Source organism: Parasteatoda tepidariorum, chromosome 7 (assembly GCF_043381705.1).
Source record: "Parasteatoda tepidariorum isolate YZ-2023 chromosome 7, CAS_Ptep_4.0, whole genome shotgun sequence".
Classification (NCBI taxonomy): Eukaryota; Metazoa; Arthropoda; class Arachnida; order Araneae; family Theridiidae; genus Parasteatoda; species Parasteatoda tepidariorum.
The window spans coordinates 67,963,920-67,974,019 of NC_092210.1; the positions used below are offsets into that span (position 1 = coordinate 67,963,920).

Here is a 10,100-nt window from a genome sequence, read left to right on the forward strand (position 1 = left end):
AATACAGTTTTATGGTTTTTTATTGTGGCATTATACTTATATATATATATATATATATAGCAAACTAAATGAATACAAAAAAACACGAAGAAAATTAGGAAAAACAAGAAGTTTCATTTATTGCGCATAAACTGCAAGTAAATAGAACTCATAAAATAAGTTTAAAATGAAGATAAACAAAGGAAAAGTACAGACAATATGAAAAAAAAGGGGGGGGAGAAAAATAATGATAAAAAATAACAAACAACTGGGGAAAAAATAACAAACAACTGGAAAAAAAAAGGATAAAATCGGATCCATAAAATCTTTCCTGCGGATATGATCGTGTGAGATGATGAAAATTTATTATTTATTTATTTTCCAGATTTTTAAAAACATTTTTTACCCTTTTTTTCCCCAGTTGTTTGTTATTTTTCCCCTAAGTTGTTTATTATTTTTTAATTATTATTTTTCTCCCTCCCTCCTCTTTTTTCTCTTCATATGTCTGTAATTTTCCTTTGTTTCATCTTCATTTTGAACTTATCTAATGAGACCTGTTTACTTGCAGCTTATGCGCAATAAATGAAACTTATTGTTTTTCTTAATTTTCTTTGTAATTTTCATGTAAGTGAGTAAATCAATGAATCTTTCAAAAATATCATGTTAAAATAAAAGGCAGCGTAATATCTCCTTCCAAAATAAAAGAGTTTTCAAAGGAATGAAAATTGTCCCTCTGCCAGAAGACATAGGCTATTGTCTAAATGCTAAAAGATAATATGCAGTGCTCAGAGCAGACAAAAATAAGCGGATAAAATATGGCAAATTTTCAGTGTCCCGAATTCATTAAATCAGTGGTTATTTTTCTCTGATTCTTTAAATTTTTTTCAATAAAAATTGTTTCATTTTTTAAATTTTTGAAACTTAAGGCGAAAACCCCCTTTTTAATATTATTATAATGTTTGTAAAAATTACCAAAATTTTCTTCAAGTGCAATTATTATTGTGAGGGATTTAATTATAATTATTATAATTAATAACCTCTCCTACAATGTCCACGATCTTTACTTCTCGCAATGATAAATTGCACGAAATAGCCTTAATCAACTTATCATAGCCATTAATTAAAATTTAAAATCGAAATAATGAGATTGCCTAAAAAATGTAGTATTCATTATTCATGAAACATACGTTTAATCAAGTGTTAGAGGAATGTAGAATGAAAATCACGTTGCATCTTTAATTTTTAGAGATACAGTGAATTTCGTTTTCATCAAATAAATCAGAGGTACCGTTTTAAAAGTGTATCTGTATAATACTTCGGGTAAATTTTTATAAAAATATCAGTACTTAATTTTTTCTGCATCAATTTTACTCATTGATGTGCAAAATATTTAATAAAATCTTAATTTAAATTTTTATATCGTTCCTACTGAAAATAATTTAGGAATTTTCTGAGAAACAAGTAAAGTAAAATAACTAAAAGTGGTATGTTTTAAATATGTTGGTAACTTTTTTAAGTTTTGAGACATATTGTTTCAAAGTTGAAGAAAATGGTCACGGAGAAAAAAACTCACCGAAGTTTCAGCATAATTTGGAGTTCATTAATAAAGAAAATTCTAATATTGCATTTTATTAGAGATAAAAAGGGTATTTTTTTTACTCCTAGAGAGATTGAAAAATTTTATGAAGAAACGGAAGCTTATGTTTTTTTTAAAATTACTTTGAATTTTGAACAGTTTCTTTTATTTTTATCATTAAAAAGAGTTAGACCCTATGCCGATGATATTACAATGCCTGTCTTTGTGCACCCTTTTGTTAAAAATCATTAAATATAGGGACTCCATCAATGTATTTTTTTTACATATACAGTGGTAAAATTTTGAGCAATAAAGTTTTTGTTTATTTTTTAAAATTTTTCCAGAACAATACGGTAAAAATGATGCTTCATGATTTATAAGTAATCAGAATATTCTATGTCTTAATGTCTCGTATACACACTATAGTAAAAAGTTTGCGATTGTAGCTTTCGTAATTCCAGAGAAAATTGTACATGAAGTGTGGAAAGTTTAATTTTGAGCACATGAACTAAGCACATTAAACTAAGAGGTGAGATATTGTAGATTGCATTTTAAAGTACTGTGTCTTTGCATTTTAAAATCTAGATCGATATACTAATTTCAGCTAAATTAAAGAAAGTATCCAAATGAATCGCGCAAAAAGGAACAAAAGTTGGTATCATCAAGAACACATTTTAAAATTTGCTTCAATAAGAAATTTTTTTTAGCAGTATAAAAAATAATTTGATTTTTTGTTCATTAAAAATGTATTAACTTAACTGTAACATAAATTTCCATAAAAATTATAGAAAATAATAAAAAATTGAAATCTTACCATCGCTGACACCACCTATAATAATTTCATTGGAAAATATGAAACACACACCAAAAAAATACGAATTGCAATTATAAAAAAAATATATTATTATATTTGAATGTGCCAATTAATGTTCCCTTAATTTCATTGAAAGAAATTGTTTCATTTTGCTTCAATAAAGTTAAGGCAATAATTTAAACAAAATTATTAAAAGTAAAGAATGCAATAAAAATTTGTAATTTTAACGATTTAAAAGGAGAAACTTTAAAGAACAACAAAAAGTATTCATATTGACAGTTTTCAGAAAAAAATGACAAATCTCCTATACATATGTTTTACTATTTAAATAGAATAAGAAATTTTAGCGAGCTATTTTAAGAATTTTTAGTTATTGATCAGGAAAATTGAAAGCTACGTTTCTTTGAAATAAAAAGGCAAATCATACAGTTAATACGAAATGTAAAATTATAAACGTAATTTAATATTCTTCGGAGCAAAATACAAAAGTTTGTTCATGTTTTGACATCGTACACAGTGCATAAGTTTTATGAAACATTTAAGAGATACATAAAAAATGCTTTTATTAATAATTTTTATCACCACTTAATCATGAAATGATTGTTAAAATTTCATAAAAACTTTTTTATTGACAAATTTTTTTAATTGTTCCCTTTTTGTATTTTTAATTTTTGAAAATTCTGGACATTTGAAAAAAATTAAATTGAAAACACAAATATTTTACTTACTTGTAACGGCACCAAGAGCTAAAACAAAGAATAAATCCAGTTAAAAAAAAGTGTTATAAACTTTGTTTTAAAATTTTAGTTTTGCCAATATATTTTTGAAGACTCAAATTTTGATATTAGTAGAATATAGATAAATGTTTAATAACTAGTAACGTTTTATTTATATATCAAGCAGCTACTCTATTGAGGTTTTGAAATGGCTTAAAAATTGAGTATATAACATAGAGTTTACATTAAAATTTCATGCAATATATGAAGTTAAACGCCATCAGGCACTGAATTAATAATTTAAACTTTCTTTGTTTATGATTTTTTTTTCTTAAGTAATGTTACCACGTATGTATTTTATAGATTTACAGCAGGCTCAACTTGATGGTAGTACGGTAATTTGAGTGTAAAAAATACTTTAAAGGTTAAAAGATTATTTTAAAAATTATGAGAGAGTTAGAAAGTAGAAAATTTGTACCATTAATCAGTAAAATAAATGAAGTCAAATTTCTCCTTTAAAACTCTGCGTGTAGTTATGATAAGTGCAACCCTAATAAAAGATATTCAGCATGAAAATATTGTTTACAAGAAGTTTTTAAAGTTTTAAGTTAGAGCTTTTGTTTGTTATTATTCATTTAAGATAGTTTTTAATGCAGCATTTTTATATGCTATATTATAATAAAAAGCAACGAAATTGTATCATTAGAGGCTGTAATACTTATTAAAATCTACATAAAGCATTTTTGTAAAATTGTTAAAATAGCTAATGAATATTTCCATGACTGCTATGTTAATCATTATCAAACTATATGCAATAAGTAGTTTAATACAAAAATACTACTATACGGCACAGTTTGAATCTTCTTTCTAAATGTACAGTAAAATAATCAGCTGCAGTCTGACCATACAATTAACCGTAAGTTTACGTTAAAGAACATTTTTTTTATTTTTACGGATTTGAAACCGTTACAACTAGTATGGTTAAGAAACGATGAAAACAAAAATATACTGATTTTTAACCATTTACAACTAGCATGTTTAGAAACCAAAAAATAAAAAAATATTGGGGATATGCTTTTTATTTAGTAATAGAAATTGGAGTTACGCATCTAACGGAAAAATATCACATAAAGTAATGTGATCAAATAATCTTATAAAACTTAAATATTCTTATAAGACTTAACATAAGAATTAAAAATTACCATTGGTTCCAATATCTGTCAAAGAGAGAAAAATTGTTTTTAAATATATGGAGAATATATTTGCAGAATGTTTATGCTGTTAAAAAATATTTTTGTGAAATAATCATTCCTCGTAAGAGATCTCTCATTGAATATATATAAACAATTTTATTTCAAATTTAATGATAAAAATTTGCTCTTCTTGCTCACTAAGGTGGTAAAATAACGAAATTTTATCAGACTTTTCTTTATTTATTTTTATTTCATTTATTATCTATATTTAAGCTTTAGTTATCTAACTTTCCTGATTTTTTTTAAATTTTTGACCTCCGAATGTTTAAAGTGAAATAATTTTAATTTTTCGTATGCTGAAAGAATATTTAGAATACTTTTTCAAAGCTTAATTTTCAGCAACATATTTTTTTTTCTTTTTCATTGTCTTTTTGAATTATTTTAAGATTTGAGTTCCAAAACACAAGTAATCACATCATTGGCACATAAAAAATTAGTATGAAATTTTTGCCTTACAGTTTGAGTTTGTTGTAGAGCTTTATGCACAGCATAATTTTTGAGCTCAAATTTGCCTTTTTTTCAAAAAAAAAAAGTTTTTCATAAATTTGTAAACTTTACTTTTAATTTATAGTTTTAGGAGCCCTGTTTACTAAAAATAAAATTAAAATTTTAATTAAGCCTCTTTTTTAAAGAACAATAGTTTTGCAACAAGTCAGATTCCTTTATTACGATATAAGAAATTGACAAATCTTTTTCTAAAGCTTCGAGACAAAATAGTCTGGATGTATAAGGTTGTCAAGCTGGATAGTTGCTAATTTAATAACTTTTGTTTTTTGCTTAACAGCACATTAAACTATTCGTAAATAAATGACAAAACCACTATGGACGTTTATAAAAATGATTTGTAAGAATAATTGCTTTGATTTAAAAAAAAAGTATATTTTTTAAATTAAAAATTTTTTGAATATTTTTTAATCAATTTATTAGATAATAGATGTTTAGATGTTTTATAAATTTATTATAATGCAAATAAATATTTACAAGTATTATAATACAAGTATGGTTTTTTAATACATTACTGAATATTTTGATAAGTTTTGTTATATCTCTTTTGATTTTTTTATTATATTTTCCTTAATTTCTACGTAAGGTTCCCTTCAATATTATATATTTTATGGCACTCTGAATAAAGATTTATAGATTTTTTTCCGGATCTAGATACTATTAGAAAATTTTTATTTTTCTCAAAAATGCATAAACCATGTTTTCTACATATCTAGAATTTCTTTAATTAAAATTATATGAATCACTTACTTCCAAAGAAACTGCCAGCTATAATAAAAGTAGAACATCAAAATAATTAAAATTATGAGACATATATTTGCTTTCACAATATTTTCAACTTTCGTGTCCATCATTTGATCTCCACAGTCGCCGAATGGAGCAAAGTTCATTTTAATAGAGCATAATTTATAGAAATGCAATTTTCTAACTTAGGCTTTTATGACTGGAAATGATTTTGAATGAAAAAAATATGTTTTAATATTTCTTGTAATGAATGAGATATTTTTATAAATTATTGAAAATTATTGCTTTCTTATCTTCGCGGTCTGCATAAATCGTTTGCCACATTAACCAAAACTTTAATAAAATGATATTAATTTTAACTGAGTCGAAAAATTATGATTTTCTCAATAAGGGAAGAAAGTGATTCTTTTTTAAAATAAAGTTTTTGTATTTATTGTATACGTTTACACAATTTCGTAAATACAGGTTTCTAGCATTTAGGACGTAGAATAGTTTTTAGTGTCATATCTAAATGTAAGACAATTTAAGTGCACTAATCAAGGCTTATTTGAATTAATGTTCAATTATAGTCATAAAAAGTTTTAAAAAAATCATGCAAAACGAACCTAGGGAAGGAATCTTATTTTTTCATATTTGACTATATATACCATTTGACGCAATCAGCGATTTTTGAATGTGAAACTAGCGTTGAATAATTCAAACAAACAAATCTTTACCATGAAAACAATTGGCTATATTTTCATAGACTTTAAAATTTACCATCAAAAATGGTGTTAACTATCTTAAATTTGAAACGTTTTCGTGAATATATTATAAATTTTGGAACAATTAAATACATTTTTTTTCCAGTCAAACCAGTAGTAGTTAGGCTATATTCTTTTACACGGGGAAAGTTATTTTACCTTTTGGATAATGTTTTCACTAAATTCATATGTTTTTTTGTTTTAAAGATGTTCTTCTATATTTGATATAAAGATGCTCTTCTATATCTTCAATATTTTTACAGTTCCAAAATATTGCTTGAAAAAAATATTTTAATTTTCTTATTGCTCAAAATTAAGTTTAAACATTTAGAAAAGAGGTTGCGTGTGAATTTCGTCTCATTTTATACTTCAGGGACTTTACATATGATTTAAAAGTTATTATTTTAGTATTTATTTTAGTAGTAAAATTTATTATTTAGTAAGATTAGCAATTTTTTTTATCTTACTTTTATTTCAATTGTGCAACTTTTAGTTTACGTGTAAAGTTAAAAATTTAATGATTTTGGAGAATTTTGGTGATTCCATTACTTAATTAATAGTTAAATCAATACTGAAAATGAATTGTAATCATTTAAAATATAATGTTCTGAATAATGTAAAATAAAACATAATAACATAAAGTAAAATTATATGTCAGTAAAGATCTTAACTTACCGCCAGTAATGAATGCTATAAAGCAAAAGTGAGTTTCAACAATCTGAATAAATGTGATAAGTATTATTTGGTGCATAGGGCCAGTAGAAAAGTTTAAAAATGTTTAGAAAGGATATATTTGCATAATGTACAAAATAAAATATAAATGTACAAAAGAAATTTAAATAAATTAAGACTAAGACTTACTGTTAGCACCACTCAATACTAAAATATAATAAAAAAATAAAGATTATGTAACGAGATGAAACCTGTTAATAACGAGATGAATAGAAACATAACAATAGAAACATTACTTACTTCCTCCTATGAGATCTGTCAAATGAAAGATAGCAGAAATAAAATTATTTCGAGAATTTTTTTAATCAGGCAGAGTTTTACTTTTAATAAAAAAAAGAGAAATTCCGAAGTGTGTCCCACTAATAGCAATAATGTTCGTTCAAAATTATTTTAAGGATCAAAATAGCACATTTTCAAAATTATCTGTTTATTTTATTTTGATTTTTAAAATATATTTCAAAAATGTTGAGGTTTTCTGTAATAAAAAGCTTTAATCAATTTAAACTAATTGTCTTCGAAAGCATATCTTTTAGCTATAAATATTATGTACGCAATCGAAATATAACTTAAAGTTGTGGGGAATTTATGCGAATGTTTAAAATATGTCCAAAAAATGTTTTTATTATTAAAATTATTTCTACAAAAACTATAGCATTTTAGACACAAATTATGTATTTCTCTTATTAAATAAGTTATAATATATTTATGTATTGTAATAACTGATGAAAATACATATATCTAATTAAACTTCCTTTTTTAACTTTCGTAAATCTTTAATTGCAAAGATAAGTATCTTGCTACCTAACTATAAAACAGTTTAAGTTATATTAGCACATGCAGTTTTATAATCACACTTAAATACTTTTAGAAACTTTTAACTTATAGAAATATAATACTCTCAGAAATACTTAATAATAATTATAATGCTTTATTGTGATCATTATTTTCATCATATGATTAAACATTTTTCTTGAGCCTATTTCATTGCTTTAACGTAAATGATTTTCAAATACTAAATCATAAATAAACTTCTTACTACATCTTAAATAATGTTTCTTATCATTCGGATTTTTTGAAAGGCTCACAGACGCGTATCATAAAATTCCCAAAATTATATGCCGACTCAACAAATATAATTTTTGCAGAACATTACGATTCCAGAAAGATAATTATTTTACAAGTGGTCTAATATAAAAAAGGATTAAGAATTTTCGTCCAGTGTCTGGCAGCTGCTTAGATTTTCTAGAATCTATTTGAATTGCTTTTTTAAGGTAACAGTGGCGGATAAAGTCATTTTAAGTGAGTGAATAATTTGTCGGTATCTGTTAAAAACTCATGCCATTTCAAAATGTTATGCAAAGGTAAAACAAAATAATTAAAAAAAACAAGTATGAAAAAAAAAATATGGTGTAGTTCTTAGAATAATCCAGTTGAAGGATGTAATGTGCTGATTTTTAGAAGAAAGGTAATTACAAAATAATTAGGAAAATATGCCATTACGCCAAAGAATTGAAGTCGATTTAAGAATCAATATAGTAAAAAAATTTTTATGTAATGTCTTACATTTTTATGAGATATCTCAAGTGAAAACAAACTGCACTGTTAAAAATTTTTCTAAAATTATGGTAAAATAACTGGCAGCTGTCTGTACATCCTAATAACCGTAAAGTTTGCGGTAAATAACATTTCTTTCCTTTATGGTTTTCAAATCATTAACAAAAAGTATGGTTATAAAACCATAAATACAAAACTACACGGTTTTGTAACCATTTACAACTAGCATTTATCAAAAACCTAAAAAAAATATATATATTCAAACAGACAATAAAACTCGGCTTTTCGTAAGTTAATGAGCATTGGAGAGTGCCGGACACTGGAAATTCTTCATATGTTGCAGGGAATGGAGAAAATATTGTGGTGTCAAGACTAGGACTCGAACACCAGTTCTGTCGATCATGAGATTGACAGATAAGCCCTCTTGGCTATGATATGTGAGCAGTTGCATAAAACTAAGAAGCTTCATTTGGTGGTTCTAGTTGGTGCGATAAAATTCTTGTTGTTTAACCGTATTAGGTGAAAGCAGTTAATAAACAGTTTTTCGCAAACTTAATCATTTGATTACCATTTATTTATGTTTGACTGTTTTGATTAAATATGGTAAAATAAGCATTCAATAAATTGTTATTTAACCATTTTCCAGCGAAATTTCTAACAGTCTAGTAATAGGTCAAATTTTAAAAAAAATCAAACTTGTAAATATTTTTCCGTCTGAGCATTTCAGTACAATTTAAAAAATTTTTTTGTTTGCCTGCATTAGAATAGAAGACATAAATTAGCACAGGGAGAAATTTTAGAGATTTAATCGAAACTCAACTGTTCCAACAATGGAGAGAGTCATAAATCTTTTTGAAGTTTTTACAAGCCAAATAATTGTAATTCACCTATTAGTCTTTAAGTTATAGTTTCCCAGCAATACATTAGAAACAAGCTTTTTCCGCTGAGTATCTTAAAATTGCAATGTAATGTTCTTTAGAATAATGTTTTTTTTTTTTTTTCATTAAACAAATTTCTTTCGGAAAAGTAGAAACATTTAAAATACATTTTCTTTTAGTTTGTCTACTTGTTTCCAGTTCTCGATGATACCATCTATGTGAGGATGATCAAAAGTTTCTATTGACTCTGTTAGATTTCGAACCAATGAAAGTAAATTTCAAGTTAAGAGATTGTAACTGAGTTTTGTTTAGTAAAAAATAGAAACCTGTACAAGAGTTAAGTGCTTTTGAATCTTGGACAAGTTGCATGAATATTTCAAATTATAAAATATTTTTGTCTCCGGTGTTGGATACCCAGTATAAGAAAATTTATAAAATATTAAATTTTTTTTTCAATTTTGCTTCAAATAATGTATTAATATTTTTTTGATTAGCTTTCATATTTTTTTTATTTTTAGTTCAAAAAAGTTTCACTTTGGAACAATCTTTTTAAAAAAATAATTAAGTAAAACTCTTAAAAACTGTATTTGATGAATTCCTAATATCT

At 24.9% G+C, this 10,100-nt stretch overlaps 1 long non-coding RNA gene across 1 annotated transcript in view; it reads right to left on the reverse strand.

Moving 5' to 3' along the window:
- LOC110282125 (uncharacterized) overlaps positions 1–9,898 on the reverse strand; it is a 12,341-nt gene extending 2,443 nt beyond the window's left edge. The window contains exons 1-7 of the long non-coding RNA XR_002376573.3: positions 7,302–9,898; positions 7,191–7,208; positions 7,005–7,019; positions 5,593–5,610; positions 4,288–4,302; positions 3,098–3,115; positions 2,370–2,384 (exon numbers count right to left, since the gene is read on the reverse strand). This is a non-coding gene — a long non-coding RNA (uncharacterized lncRNA). The remainder of the gene's footprint in view (positions 1–2,369; positions 2,385–3,097; positions 3,116–4,287; positions 4,303–5,592; positions 5,611–7,004; positions 7,020–7,190; positions 7,209–7,301) is intronic.
- Positions 9,899–10,100: the final 202 nt, after the last annotated feature.